Source organism: Nicotiana tabacum, chromosome 23, assembly GCF_000715075.1.
Source record: "Nicotiana tabacum cultivar K326 chromosome 23, ASM71507v2, whole genome shotgun sequence".
NCBI lineage: Eukaryota > Viridiplantae > Streptophyta > Magnoliopsida > Solanales > Solanaceae > Nicotiana > Nicotiana tabacum.
Genome location: NC_134102.1, coordinates 22,897,884 through 22,912,943, shown reverse-complemented (window position 1 = coordinate 22,912,943; position 15,060 = coordinate 22,897,884).

The following is a 15,060-nucleotide window of genomic DNA, read 5'->3' as shown; positions in this document are numbered from 1 at the left end:
CCTTGCGGCCGCAGTCCTAATTGTGCTGACTGCAGAAGAGTTGCCTTACGGCCGAAGTCCAGAAATGTACGGCCGCAGAATAATGCGTCGCAACCGCAGTTCAAAAAAGTGTGGCCGCAGAACTCCAATTCCTGCCGGATGGAGAAATTTGCGGACCGCACATGGAATTATGCGACCGCAGAACCTTCCGAGGGGCATTTTTGTCCGAGATTTTCAGCCTTGTATAAATAGACGAGTTTCACAAAAATAGGTCAAGTTTGAACCTCTGAAGTTGCTGTAGCCGTTTATCTTTACTACTTTAGGAAGTTTTACATTGATTTGGTGTATTTACAATAGATTTAATCATTTTAAGCTTCCTTTACGAGTGTAATTAGTTTTTCTTCCTTATTTTCTTTAAACCCCATTATGAGTAGCTAGACTTTTACTAGGGTTGTGACCCAACCTAAAGTGTAAATCTTATGGGTATCTAATTTAATATTTGTTTATGATTGGGTGTTGATTATTTAGCTTAGTTCATGCTTTAATTATAGAATTAATGGTTGAAAATATTAATTCATACCTATTTGACTTAGTCTCTACTTGAGAAAGATGGACCTAGTCTAGAATAACTAGGCCAACAAGGAATTGGGTCAATTGAGAGATTGATTAACCCAATTAAAGGGTTCAACCTAGAGATAGTAATAACCCGACTTGAGCTCTTATCAACTATTTTGGGTGACATCCATTTGGTCTTGAGAAAGCCAAATGAGGCAAAACCACTCTCTTACCGAGAAGTATTGAGTGGGTAATTTAGATTTGAGAGCTATAATACACCCCAATCAAAAAAATAAGCATTAAAGTCTTTAGCCTATTAGGCAAACACCTAGGTCATGGTCACAGCCCTAGGCTTTTAATCCATTTGGAAAAACCTTAAAAATAATTATCTCTAGTCTTCTTTCTTTATTTTGCAATCAGTAGAGTAACATTAGAAAAAGAAAACAAATCCTTGTTGTGGAAGTACAATTTAGATAATTCAATTGCTCAAATTAAAATATATACCCCTAACTCCCATCTTAGCTCCATGTGGATTCGACCCCGACTCTTAGTTGGCTTTCTGCTATTGCATACGACCATTTCATATCTCTTTTGAGGTGTGCTTTGGACGTGATCAGAAATCCAAAGAGCTCAACATCTGTCAGGCAGCCAAAAATACACTGTTGCTGCATGGTGGGCATCGCACAGTGTGTCGCTTTAGTGACGTTTTCCAGAGAATTGACAAATTTCAATTATGCTCCTATTTTGTCTTGTGTAATGATGAATTGAGCAGCCACTTCATGTGCACACGTCACTTGCATGTCTCAATTTGGAAGATTCAATTCCTTAACATCTTATGAGACTTTTGGCTAGCCACTTCATGGTGCACATCTTCCAACAAGCCGTGATAGGCCATTTACATGGCCTTGAGCATTTTTCTTTCACTTTTTATATACATACGCGGTACTCGATCCCGTCTTAATTCCTTGGGCTTTTACTCAGACTTCAAAGCTCCAAATAGCTCAAATTAGCTCCACCGCATCTACATAACTCGGAATCACTCCTACAAGACATAAAACACACAATAAGTGCAAATCACTACCAATTAAAGCTCAATACAAGTAACATGCAGTGAATTTTAGTGCAATAAGTGACTAAAATATGCAATTATAGCCTACCATCAATTCCCCACACTTAAACCATTGCTCTTCCTCAAGCAATCAAACTACACCTTTATATAGACACGGCTTTTTTAAACAACTCTCCTAACTCATCATACTACGAATAATTAAAACAGATTAAGCACTCTAATGTAGCATCCTCGCCTCAAGATTTGACTCAAAAGCACCACACACTTTTCATAACCCGCTCATTTACTCTAATACAGAGGCCAACGACATTACCTTTCCTTCGTGAATCAAGTTCCCTCACACAACAATAAAGATTAGCTCCACACACAATGAAATTTAAGAATAATTAGGAACTCAAGATAAAAAGAATTCGCTCACCCTCAGAAATAACATTCCATAAAAGACGTACCATAGGATTGTCCGTAGTGTACTACTCAACTAATCGAGCTCATTCAGTAATCAAGTAAAACTTTATTTGGTTGTAATGTAGGCTACGGGATGGGTAGGATACGTTTGGATATAAGAGTGACTACACCTCCCTAAGAACTTTTAATACATACAATTAACCATTCAAAACCCCACACTTATGTCCGACCATAACTCCACCTTCACATCGATATACGTCAACTCCCTACTTCTTTAAGTACAATTACATCAAGAGGTACCACTGTCAAAGAATATTGTTTTTCACAACAATACAACTATTTTATTTTCAATTCAAATGGCTCTTATATTTTCAAAATAGTGCACCCTTTGTCTTATTTCAATAGTTCCACTCAAAAGCCAAACCAACCACCCCACACTTCACTTTTACAAAGTTCATAACAAATTCAAGTGCTCATGAGAGGTAAAATAGATGGTCAATTCAACCGAATGGGTAAGGCTTGTAATGTGGTTGCCAAAGAAATATGATTACATGATCAAAGGGGTGAACTACGATACATAACAATTAGGTGGGTAATAGCATATATGTGGCTCAACAAAGAAACACCTATATCCCTTCCAAGTCTGACTAAAACTACCATTTCACTTTGCAAACACACGGGGCGAGTTTTAGACATCAAATGCAATGCACAGAATAACACAAAACCTCACACCCACATGGCACATAACTCACTCAAGATTGGACTATCAAGACACTCTAGTCAAAGCAGTTAAGCAAAGTTAAGATCATATAATTTAAAGTACTTATATAAGAGTCAAACATTGAGCCTAAGCGTCACAATTAAGCACTCACTATTCTCAGGACATAATAATGTCAAGAGATATTGCCATCAATTCAAATCATAGCACAAGGTTTCCTACTCCTAAAAAAATAAAAACTAACTACACCCGGTTCAAACAAAACCCTCGGAAAAGAACCGCAGCACAAAGAAAAATCAAGGGGAAATTATTACACTACCTACAAAAGAAAATCTTTTTGTCTTTTTCCTTCCGACTTTAATCCCTCAAGAAACCTGTCGATGATATCCATCATCGGAAAAATCAAAAATTTCAAAAAAAAAATTGTTTTGTTTTTTTTCTATCTCTAACTACTAAAACTAAGCAAAATGAAACACTAATATACATACATACATACAAATATCCCCCACCCCACACTTAAAGTTGTGGCATGTCCCCATGGCACACAATTAAAAAGCATAAGGTAAAGGAAACTTCCCTGAATTATTTCCTTTTTCGAGAACTTATGAACTCCACCCCTAATTCTAAATTCACTCCTCGTTTTTGCTCCTTGGGATTCTATATGGAGCTCATTAAGCCCAATTATTCTGAGGATACCTGCAAGACCCGCTCTTTTCTTTCTTTCTTGTTCTCATCTTGAGCTGTGTATTTCTCGTTCATAATGATCCTTAACTTGTTTCTGCATTTTTTCACAGGATCAATCCATACATATTCTAGTAAATCCCCAAAATTTAAATCTACATGATCGAGGTTAGAAAAAGAAAAGTAGAAAACAGAGAAGAAAGGTCAAGAGAATATTCCTCTGGTATGTCCAACACCATTTGTTTCTCATTCTCTTCTACTAAGAGTTGCCAATGTGGAAAGGTGGATGGGGGTTTGAACTCTTCTTTCGTTGCTTCACATTCAACCACAGCCTTATTTTTGATCATCTCAATTGAATCAGAGTCCTCTTGTATTGTGACAATCTCCCTCTTTAGACGCTCATCCTCTTGGGTAGGCTCATTCTCGCAGGATATCTCCTCCATATATTCCTTATCACAATGCCTAGAGCTTTCTGAAAGTATACTTACTATTCGACTCATTTGCGTTGTTAGGTTATTAATGGCTTCATCAATTTGCATTGTCACGACCCAAAATCTGACTAGTCGTGATGGCACCTAACCCAACCCGCTAGGTAAGATAATTAACCATTAACTAATTCCAATAACAATTAATAAAGCAATTAAGTTAAGAAATATCTGAATCTAATACATTCCCCAAGAACTGGTAGTATAAATCATGAGCTCTAAGAATAGAGTTTACAAAGCGGAAATAAAATATATACATAGTCTGTTTGAAAAGTACATAAACAGAGTTTTATAGATCTATGGCTACCACGAACAAGAGGCAGCTACAACCGGGACGCAAGTACATCTTCAATCCAGCTCCCATCGAACACAGCAACATCAGCGGCCAACATTTGCACGCAAGGTGCAGAAGTGTAGTATGAGTACAACCGATCTCATGTACTCAATAAGTAACAAACATAACCTTAGATTGAAAGTAGTGACAAGCTAACAAAAAGGTCGGGCCCAACACCAATATTCCACAACAGTTCATAACAACATAGAGAACATAACAAAAGAGTATCTCAGAAATAAAAGTCTCAGTCCGTTCACAGTTCCAGAAAAATAGGCATTTCTTATAAAGTATCTCAGTGAAAATCTAAATCTTTTACCGAAAAAGCCAAAATACGAGTAAGTTTGAAAACTGTGATTTTTCCCAAAACTCCTTTCAAAAAATAGTAAGATGTTTTATTTTCAGATAACATGAGGAAAGTACTTCTCTATGCCTACTGATGTCGCCGAAACTCACACAACAAATATAGGTAGTGAGGCGGTTGAAGCAATAATAAAACCCAACGCAAGTCGGGGTCGAATCCTTAGGGAGTTATTATTGGGATTAGGTATATATTTAGTGTAATTGTACGATATGCCTTAGATTACACTTCCACATTCTTGTTTGTTGTTTCTACTTCTACTTTAAACTATTGATTGCAATTATAAAGCTAGAAGACAATATTTTTGGTTTTGGTTGTTTTCAAAATGATAAAAGATCTAGGGTCGTGACTTTCACCTAGGTGGTTACCTAATGGGTTGTAAACTCTAGGGAAAGTTTGATTGGTCGGGGTTGTAATATAGCAATCACACGCAATTACCCACTCTAGACCTCTCGGTAGTTTGAGTGATTTTGCCCAATTTGGCTTTCTCAAGTCCAAATGGGTATTGCACAAAACAAGTGATAAATGCTCAAGTCGGGTCTTACTATCTCTAGATTCAACCCTTTAATTGGGGCTATCAATTTCTTGAGTTCACCCTAATTTCTTGTTAGCCAAGTTTTTCTAGACTTAGTCTCTCTTTCTCAAGTAAAGAGTAAGTCAATTAGGCATGAATCAATGTGTGCAACCATTAATTCTTGAATTCAAGCAAGAGCTAGGCTAAATATCACTAACCCAATCACAAATAAGTCCTAAATCAAATACCCATTAAGTACCCACACTAGGGTTGGGCCACAACCCTTTTAGCTACTCGTGAAAAATGAAGAAATACAAGAAGAAATTAAGATAGAATGCATAATAATTGATTAGCGAAAGAAAATCTAATGTTTAGAAGCTAATATAATACAATATTACTCAAAACAATAAAGAAAAATGGCTAACAAAACTTACCCTAAAAATAACAAAAAGTTCTATTTATACTAAGCTGAAAATATCTGACAAAAATACCCCTGCGGAGGTTGTGCGGCCGCACAATTCTGTGTGCGGTCCACACTCTGAGCTTGACTGGTCAACTGGGCCTTTTGCGGTCGCATAAAAGTGGGATGCGGCCGCACTTCATTTGATTGTGCGGACCGCACAATTATGAGTGCGGCAGCACACTTGAACTGGAACATGGCTCTCTAATTCTTCTCTTCTACGGACTGCACAATTATGAGTGCGGCCGCACTTGTCATCCTGCGGCCGCACAATTATGATGCGGTCTGCATATCTTCAGCCTGCCCAAAATCTAACTCTCTGAATCTCCTCTTCTGCGGCCGCACAATAATTATGCGGTCTGCATACTCTGAAGGACATCTCACAATGATGTTTCATTGTTCTGTGGCCGCACACAGTATTGTGCGGTCCGCACTGTGGGCCTTTTTGCCTTGTTTTGGTCCTTGTCCATTTTTGACTCCTTTATGAGTTGATTTTGACATCTTTGGCTCGTCTCCCAATATTCTTGCACGAAAGCACATTTTATTAGTTCCCAGAAATACCTTGAAGCATTTTTGAGCTAAAACGCAAGTAAAAGAGAGCAAATAAGCGGTCAAAATCCCTACTTATCAACTCCCCCAAACTTAAGCTTTTGTTTGTCCTCGAGCAATTAAGGCAATTCCCACCTCCACTAGAAAAAGAGATATTTCAGTTGACCTAAGTTGAATCAATCACACATCAATTGGGACCAACAATTACCCACAACACGTATGAATTATCAACAATGCAATGATTTGACTTTTTGAGTACAATAGTTCTAATATGACACCAGAGTATCAAGAGTTGATTTTATTCATCAAGGAAGCTCGCTCTTTCATGTAGGTCATTATGGATCTCAAACTCCTCCTCCTCTACTCTCCATTAGCATATCTCACTTTAGAATGTAACACTCGATGCAAGGATTGTGAAAAGTTTGTTCATCTCTCTCAAAAGAATGCCACAAGTCCGGCTCTAAGTACCATAAGCTTGCCTCTTATGTAAATCACCACTAATGTAAGCTCACTCAATTTGATATCATGTAGGGCTTTTGTGGTATGTAATAAAGGCTTTTGGACTAAGGTAGGACTTGTTGGAATAGAATGGTTTCATCTTTCCTTAAGCACTCCATTTTCTCCCTCTTTTGTTTTGCTCATACTTTGTCGACTCTTTGAGTCAATTCCTTTTTCCTCGGGAGAACTAGAGAGACGTAACGTCACTCTTTCTTGGTCATGACATTCATTTTTCTCCTTTTCTATTTACTCCATGCCTTTCATCATTGTTTTCTTTGAATCCCTTCAACTTTCTACCTTATTCACTTTCTTGTTTTGGCATTTTTCTTTTTGTTCTTTCTTTCTTTTATTTGCCTTCCCTTTTCTTCCTTTCTTTCTTTTCTTTGTACCTTTTATCACTTTCAAACTCCTCGTCTCTCCCCCAAACTTATGTTTTTGTCAATTGTTTCTAAAGAATGCTAAGGAAAGATTGGGTGCCAAGAGAGGGTCATTACAAAACAGATAAAGGCTTGTAACGTGATTATTGAAAGAAAAATAAAAAGGCTTAGGCTCAAATGGGTTGACTAGGGATATCATATTGGTAGGCTATGGAAGATTTCAAACTTCAAATCAGATCAAGGAGAGCCTACAATCATTTCTCAAGCCAAGCTACACTTAAAATTTCGCCTAGAAAAATATTCGGGGCAAGTTCTAGACTATTAGCACGGGAACTTGGACTTGCAATTCAATACCTCCCCTTTCACGCTGCTAGATTGCTAAAGAGAACGGAGTCGAGGGCCCACATCAACCCTAGTTAAGATTGAGAATCACAAATGGCTCGACTAAACTATTTGATGACTGTTTAAGTCAACACAAGAGTCAAAAGGTCACAACTAGAGCTATTCCAACAACTTTGTTTTTAACCATAAGGTCGGAGGTAAATGTGTTGGTACCAAGTGAAGCATGCTTGAGACCCTTTTATTCATTACTACTATATTTGCCTAAACATAAAAGAAAACAGACTCAATCCCTTAAGAAGGTTGTCACGCCATCCATCGTTGGGAAGAGCCAACCGGTTCACACAAAATTCACCTTTGAAAAGAACCGTGGCATTAAAAAAACCAAAGGCTTATTGATCACTCAAACGTAAAAAGCAGCTAACAAATCAAAAAGAAACTGCTAAAGTAAATAAGAATTTATACTACTAAGAAAGACAAAGTAAAGAAGCTACGAAATAAACTACGGAAAGAAAGATAAATGAATATACAAACCGAAGTAAAATGAATATATACATAAGGGAGACTGAATATATACATCAAACGAAGGGGGGAATATATACATACCAAAGGGAAAATAAAGATAAAGGAAAAAAATAGTATAAGAGTTATTACAGGCCACATGTCAATGTCAATCAATCAAAATAGACCACCCTCCGAATAAAAATAAGCATTGTCCCCAATGCTTAACAAAATAAGAACAGGGAAGGGTAGAGAGTTAAAATAACTCCCTATATGGTCTCAATCTGCATGGGATCTACAGCACCCTCTGTCTCCTCTATCTGTATCTCATCATCACCTGGCTGAGGGATAACAAGGTTGTTGAGCATCTGGATCATCTCCTCATCGGTGTGGGCAGTCGCAACCGGCTCCTCAGACTGGCTGGCTGCTATATATGATGCCTCTGGTACTACTTGTGCTACCTCTACTGCTGGGTCTGAAGGTGCTCCCTGCATAAGTAAGTCCAGTGGTAGATCTCTGGCAGATGCAAATTTGGCAACCACTTTTCTCAACTTGTCCACTGACCTCTTTGATGCCTGAGACTTTCGCATCTTCTTTGTTTGCTTTCCCAACTCCTCAATGACCTCCCCATGTGCCACTAGAGTCTCCATAATGGTTTTCTGGTTGTACAGAATCTTTTTTAATGTTTCCTCCACTGACGGAGGTACCTGTGGTACTGCTGGGGCTGCTAACTGTGCTGCAACAACACTGGATATGTCAGACAACTTTGAAGTAGCTGCCTACATCCAGTTGTTGAGACTCACCAATGTCTGGGAGACTCGCAACGCAGTCTGTGGATAAGTGGATGAAGCTGGAACTGATAATGAAGCTGGTGGTCTAGAAGACGACAGTGGTGGCATGGTTGTTGTCCCGGTGGAAGGACCGACTGCTGTGGAAGGCTCAGCTGCTGAATCAGTAACTACTACTGCTAGCTCCTCAGACTGGCCAGTGGAGGTAGTTGCATTACCCTTGAACTTCGGGTTGTCAGCACCATGCAGGTGGTACCATGAGAAAGGCTTCTTGGCCTTTACTTATGTATCATATTGCCTCAGCTCCACCTTTTGATCTTTGAAATATTCTGTGAGAAAGTTCGGGTACGGGTATGATCTCTCATCTTTCTGGACAGTTAATGTGATGTTGGTGGACATGATGGCACAAACATTAATCGAATACCCAGTCATAATCGAATCCACCAGGACTACACAAGGAATTGGGAGGTTGTTCTCATTTAGGCACGGATCAATGCTGACGCACACAAATGTTTGCCACCCTTTTGCTTCAAATTTTAGGGTGGCCCGAACTATGAGAACCCCTGCTGTAAGCCACAAAGGTGTTGATCCTCGAATAGCCAAAATCTCAGCTAGCCATGGGCGAGCTGCATCACCCATATCCAGCTTTTCCAAGTATTGGACTGCCTCTACTTCTTCAAATCCCACATAAGAGTTCAAAGCACAGGAGTCGAATCGGATTTTTAGATTTCGCACTTTTGTCACCTTGGTACCCTTCTTAATGTGAGCCACATTGGCATAAAATTCTTTAACCAAGTGCTCATTTGCATCGAGGACGCTTTGGGTAAAACATTTCCATCATTTTCTCTCCTGGAACTGTTTGAGGACATTTGGGTTGTGCTTGTCCAAATCCTTCATCAAGAATTGTCGCTCAAGAGTGAGCGATCTCTAGGGCCACTACTCTCTAAATCTGTTGAAGGCAGTCAAGCTGACAAATGTGTCTTCCCACATCTCCCTTCTCCTCGACCTCTCTAAACCCCCCACTGTAGCATCACCCCCTCTACTATCATCATCATCATCAACATTGATTGGTGTAGCCGGGACATGTGAGGAAGAGGGATTAGAATCTGGGCAACCCTCTTCCGAACCTTCAAAAGAACTAGCAGCAGAAGATGACTCATCTACCAAGTGGAATCTACCCAGGACTTATTGTAATTCGGCTTTCGGCTGTGCTTGCACGGAGTTACCCTCAGAAGCTTCCCCAGATGGGAGATACTCACTGGTCTCAGAGGGTTCAAAAACTCTGTTGGCGGTTGGTTTCTTGCCTATGGTCCTCTGAATGGCAAGTGGTAGGTTAGTCTTGCCTCGTCCTCGGCCTCGGGAGGGTTCTGCCCTCCCTTTTGATGTATCTCCTCTACCACGTGATCTAACCATCATCTGCAATTCATAACAATAAGAATCAGTTAGAGTTCAAGTTCATAGGGCATAGATATATGCATGACAGTTGCAGGCCAGTTGTGGAAAAATAGAAGAGGCAGTGCGGACTACACAAAAGTGAGTGCGGCCGCACAACCAAAAGTGCGGACCGCACAAAGTGAGTGCGGCCGCATAACCAAAAGTGTGTACCGCACAATTTTGAGTGCGGCCGCACAGCCTGAGGTTCAGAATACTGGGTTCTTTGATCATTCATCAGTGTGGACCGCACAATTTTGCTGCGGACCGCATATTTTTTTAGTGCGGTCCGCACAATTCAAGCACACATAAGCCCTAAGTTAAAGGACTGCAGATTGCACAGAAATATGTGCGGCCGCACAATTTGAATTTCACGGGCATTAAACTAGGGTTAATGTAATTTTTCACAATTTAGATAGGGTTTGCACAAATTGACAAGCTTAGTGGTCTACCTAGTCCCTAATTAACACATACGAGGCTACCCACATGCTTTTGAAGCACATATTAAGCAGGTTTGACATTTATAGGCCTAAAAATAACTAAACTAATCAAAGAAAACAAGAACACAAATTAAGAAGAAAGAACAAAAATCTAACATGGATTGAACATACCGGTAGTGAATGATGTAGGTGAGAATCTAACTTGATGAAATGAGAGAAAATTTGGAGCTAATGGGGTATGCACTGTGCTTGCTTAGGGCTTGAGATTTCAGAGTGTGTAAAGTATGAAAAGTTATGAAAAGCCCTATTTATAGGTTGACCCGTCGGGCCCATAACTTACTTGAGTGCGGCCGCATAATTTTGAGTGCGGTCCACACAATTTTGAATACGATCCGCACAATTTTGAGTGCGGTCCGCACTCCTTGCCTATACCTTGGAAGAATTTCTACGGTCCGCAAAAGAGTGAGTGCGGCCACAAATTGTTAAGGAAATTTGACAGGCCAAACTTCAGAGAACATGCATTTTTGATCTTTCAGTTGTGCGACCGCACACAGAATTGTGCGTCCGCAGAGTGATTGTGCGGTCGGCATAATTTTCGTGTGGTCCGCACTTTTGTGACACTTAGTCAATTTTTCTTGCACAGTCCCTGCAATGCACACCCATTCCTACATACACTTCAAAACTAGTTAGCACAAAACAAAGCTATCTAACAAAGAAGAAAAACAAGAAAAAGGAAAAGGTACATGGGTTGCCTCCCAAGAAGCGCCTGATTTAATGTCGCGGCACGACGCAGATTATCAATCATTTGAAATTAAGAACCGCCACAATGTGGCCATCATTAAACTTGCCAAGATAATGTTTAACCCGGTACCCATTGACTCTAAACACCTCATCATTCTTATTTTTCAAATCTAGAGCACTAAAGGGGGTTACATTCACCACTTCAAAGGGGCCACTCCATTTTGACTTCAACTTGCCCGGAAACGTACGTAACCAGGAATTGAATAATAGCACAAGATCACCCTCTTTAAATTCCTTGTTATGGATGTACTTGTCATGGAGGTACTTCATCTTCTCCTTGTAAAGAGACGAGCTTGTGTAGGCATGATACCGGAATTCATCAAGCTCATTCAATTGTGACATCCTTAGATTTTCCTCGACATCCCATTCAAGGTTCAACTTCTTCAAAGCCTACATGGCCTTATGCTCAAGTTCTACCGGAAGATGGCATGCCTTCCTGAACACTAACCGGTATGGAGACATCCCGATCGGTGTTTGGTAGGCCGTTCTATAAGACCAAAGAGCATCATCAAGTTTTCTTTACCAATCTGTTCTGTTGGCATTGACTGTCTTTGACAAAATACTCTTTATCTCCAGGTTGGAGACTTCAACTTGTCTGTTTGCTTGAGGATGGTAGGGGGTTGATATTTTGTGAGTGACACCATACTTTGTGAGTAAGGTATCAAAAGCCTTGTTGCAAAAATGCTAACCCCCATCACTAATAATGGCTCTTGGGGTACCAAACCTCGTGAAGATGTTCTTTTTCGAGAATGCCACCACACTCCTTGCTTCATTGTTAGGAAAATAAATGGCCTCAACCCATTTAGATACATAATCCACCGCAACTAGAATGTAGGTGTTCCCACAATAGCTAAAAACGGACCTATAAAATCAATACCCCACACATCGAAGATATCTATCTCCAAAATGGTGGTGAGAGGCATTTCATTCTTCTTTGAGATCCCACCGTCCCTTTGACATTCATCACACCGCTTGACTAGCTCATTAGCATCCTTGTAGAGAGTAGGCCAATAGAATCCACAACTCAACACTTTTGCCGTCGTTCTTGCTCCACCATGGTGACCACCATACGGTGAAGAGTGGCAAGCCTCAAGAATACCCATTTGTTCTTCCTACGGCACACATTGTCGGATCACACCATCAGTACATATTTGGAAAAGATATGGCTCATCCCAATAATAGTCAAGGCAATCCCGTTTGAGCTTCTTACTTTAGTTTGAAGAGAATTCATTCGGTACAATGCCACTCACAAGATAGTTTTCTAAGTCGGTAAACCATGGCATCCCGGTCATTGAAACAGCTAGGAGTTGCTCGTCGGGAAATAAATCATTAATCTCAAGGCCGTCATGTGGCCTCCCCTCCTCCTCCAATCGCGACAAGTGGTCTGCCACTTGATTCACGCTACCCTTGTGGTCTTGAATCTCTAGATTAAACTCTTGCAATAGAAGCACCCACTGCATCAACCTTGCCTTAGAATCTTTCTTGCTCATAAAATACCAAAGCTCCACGTGGTCGGTGTGAACAATCACCTTTGTACCAATCAAGTACGGGCGGAACTTCTCCATATCAAAGACAATAGCAAGGAGCTCTTTTTCGGTCTCTGTGTAGTTGACTTGGGCATCATTCATGGTCTTGCTTGCATAATAGACCGGATAGAAGATTTTGTTGAAACGTTGCCCCAACACCGCTCCAACTGCCACATCACTTGCGTCACACATGAGCTCAAAAGGCAAGCTCAAATCCGGTGCGGTAATAATAGGAGTAGTAGTCAACATGAACTTAAGAAACTCGAATGCCTTCATGCAATATTCATTGAAATGGAACTTGGTATCCTTCTCCAAACGCTTACACAAAGGGTTCACCACTTTGAAAAAATATTTGATGAATCGGCGATAGAACCCTGCATGACCCAAGAAGCTCTTCACTCCCTTCACAGATGTAGGGGGAGTTTGGAGATCACTTCAATTTTGGCTTTATCAACCTCAATATCATACTTTGAAATTTTGTGGCCGAGAACAATGCCTTCCTCGACCATGAAGTGACATTTCTCCCAATTCAAAACCAAGTAAGTTTCCTCACATCTTGCCAATAACTTGTCCAAGTTGTTCAAGCAATCATCAAAAAAATTCCCAACGACGGAGAAATCATCCATGAAGACCTCAAAAATATCTTCCACCATATCGGTGAAAATAGCCATCATACACCGTTGAAACTTTGCCGGTGCATTACATAACCCAAATGGCATCCTCGAGAATGCAAAGGTACCATATGGACAAGTGAAAGTGGTCTTCTCTTGCTCCTCAGGAGCAATAAGAATCTGATTGTAGCCGGAGTATCCATCGAGGAAGCAATAAAAAGCATGTCCGGCCAACCTATCCAATATTTGATCAAGAAATAGAAGCGGAAAATGATCTTTCCGAGTGACTTTGTTGAGCTTCCTATAGGCCATGCAGACTCTCCACCCGGTGACAGTTCTTGTGGGGATCAATTCATTCTTGTCATTAGTTATCATAGTAATGCCCCCTTTCTTTGGGACACATTGCAGAAAATGGGGTAAACAACCCCGACATCCAACCACTTTATGATCTCCTTCTTGACCACCTCTTGCATTGCTTAATTTAGCCTCCTTTGATATTCAACGGAGGGTTTGGCACCCTCCTCCAATATAATCTTGTGCATCCAAAAGGCGGGGCTTATGCCCCAGATATCTGCCAAGGTCCATCCGATTGCTCTTTTCCTCCTTTGTAGCACCTCCAATGTGGACTTTACCTGCATGTTAGTCAAACAAGAAGAAAGGATAACCGATAAAGTAGAAGAAGGGCCAAGGAATTCATACCTGAGATGCGGAGGCAATGGCTTTAACTCCAAAGTGGGAGGCTCTTCGATTGAGGTCTTTGTTGGATGAGTCTTCCGGTTTTCAAGATCCAAAGATAGCTTGCGGGGCTCATAAGTGTACGAACTCATCCGTTGCAATGCATTCACACACTCCACATAGCCTTCCGTCTCTTCATCATCATCAAGGTTGAGCAATACATCTTCCAAATTATCCTCAACATTCATTGTGGCACTAGTATCATCAACAATTACTTCGGTCACTAAATCCATGAATGAACAAACTTCGTTCCTATTTGGTTGCCTCATCGATTTGCACACATGGAAAACCACCTTTTCGTAACCCACCCGGAAAGTGAGCTCACCGGCTTTCACATCAACAAGAGCCTTCCACGTAGCAAGGAAAGGTCTACCCAAGATAATAGGCACCTCGTAGTCAACCTCACAATCAAGAATCACAAAGTCCACTGGAAGGATGAACTTATCAACACGGACTAACACATCATCAATAATTCCCAATGGCCTCTTCATAGTCCGATCCTCCATTTGCAACCTCATAGATGTGGGTCTTGGTTGCCCAATTCCCAAAGTTTTGAACACATAGTAGGGCATAAAGTTGATACTTGCCTCCAAATCACATAAAGCTTTGGAAAAGTCGGCGCTCCTAATAGTGTAAGAAATTGTGAAAGCACCTGGATCTTTCAATTTCGGAGCCATTGAGTGCACAATAGCACTCACTTGATGTGTCATCTTGATAGTTTCACAATTCATCGACCTCTTCTTGGTGACCAAGTCCTTCATGAACTTTGCATAACCCGGCATTTGTTCCAACGCCTCAACCAATGGTACATTGATAGACAAACTCTTCATCATGTCAATAAACTTTTTGAATTGGTTCTCACTATTTTGCTTTGCAAGACTTTGAGGGTATGGAGGATGAGGCCTT